The 1,593-nt window shown below is 30.8% G+C and overlaps 1 long non-coding RNA gene across 1 annotated transcript; it reads left to right on the forward strand.

The window, feature by feature from the left end:
• The first annotated feature begins 789 nt into the window (after positions 1 to 789).
• Positions 790 to 1,384, forward strand: LOC121973109. The gene is made up of 4 exons (XR_006109387.1): positions 790 to 824; positions 906 to 969; positions 1,060 to 1,158; positions 1,243 to 1,384. It is a non-coding gene; the product is annotated as an uncharacterized LOC121973109 (long non-coding RNA).
• Positions 1,385 to 1,593: the final 209 nt, after the last annotated feature.

Raw genomic sequence — 1,593 nt, forward strand, 5'->3', positions numbered from 1 at the left:
AAGTTGGTATTTGAAAAAGCCTCAATCATTTGAATACTCATATGAATATTTTAACATATTGCAAAAGAATGTACAACATCAATCATTTGCTCCTTCGGATGTTCACGGTGATCAGGACAAGTACAAGGAAATTGAGAAAACTTTACCGATGGCATGCAAGTATATCTACTCGTATGTTATCATATTGATGCCTAAAGATGAGAGCATACACATAGAATTTGATGAAGCTATGTTTGGACGTCCTAAAAGTGTATGGTTGCTAAGAGAAGATATCTTACGCTTTATGGAGATGAAAGAGATAGGTGCCAGACATATTTTGGTTTACATGGGGTATGTTATGTGTTAAATACAATATTTGTTCACATGCTTTGCTTTGTTCACAATATTTGTTCACATGCTTTTGCTTTGGTTTACATGGGGTATATTTAGATTTTTCATTACTTTGCCATTACCTTGCAATTAATACCTTGCAGTTACCTTTACAAATACATGAAGAAAGAAAATAGAGCTGAGTATGTGTCATTTGTGGATCCTAGTCACATACCTACATGCGGTGTGGGTGAAGAAGGTAGTAAATTATCACAACATATTGCTGCTCAGTTGGGAGCATCGAACAAAGATAGCATATGCTTCATCCCATATAACACTGGGTAAGATTTTAATTATTTATTTTTTCCTACTACATGCTATTCAATGTTATATTTTTTTTTGTGCAGGTATCATTGGATCTTGACTATAATTAATGAAGATAAGAATATGATATATTTATTGGACTCTTTGAGTAACAGGAACCGAGATCATGCTTGGCAAACTATTGTGACCAAGTAAGTCATAACTTATGCTACTTTTGAATGCATTCAATTCATTATAGGTTGAAAAACTAATTTTCTATTTTTACAATGTAGTGGGGTCAAGATATACAATGCATCAAGGGGTATTTCAAAAGGACCAGATTTTAAACAATTGACAGTATGTATTATGACTATGCATTTAGACATCAATTAATAATTCTTATTATTTGGATTGTGACTTCTTGCATGATATTTTCAATTTCATTAGGGTAATCTTAAACAAAATGGTGGTGTTGAATGTGGATATTGTGTGATGCGGTACATGAAAGAGATAGTCTTAGATGAATATCCACAATTGGAGAGAAAGGTGAATATCTTCTTTATGAAATATTTTCTTTATAAAATGTTAAGTTATTTTTCACTGATCCTCAAATGTTTGTTAATGATTCAGTTTGCAGCATCAAAAAATAAACAGTATTACAATCAATCTCAGTATGATGAAGTCAGAAGTGAATGGAGCGAATTTGTCTATTTCTATGTGGGTGCCTAAGTGTAGGCTATGATATAAAGTTTAGATTGTATTTAGAGATTTATGGATACAAAAGTTTTTGGGTTATGCTTAAACATTCCTTTTATGAATACACTTTTGAATTGTATTTGACAGATATTTGTGATATATTTGTTCAATTTTGGTGATGAAAATTATTGTGTTATATATAGCAATATATTATGATATACACTTTTGTCAATTAAATTTGTATTGTAGTAAAATATAGTCAACTACTTCGATACTATAAATAAA

This window comes from Zingiber officinale, chromosome 4A (genome assembly GCF_018446385.1).
Source record: "Zingiber officinale cultivar Zhangliang chromosome 4A, Zo_v1.1, whole genome shotgun sequence".
NCBI classification, from domain to species: Eukaryota; Viridiplantae; Streptophyta; class Magnoliopsida; order Zingiberales; family Zingiberaceae; genus Zingiber; species Zingiber officinale.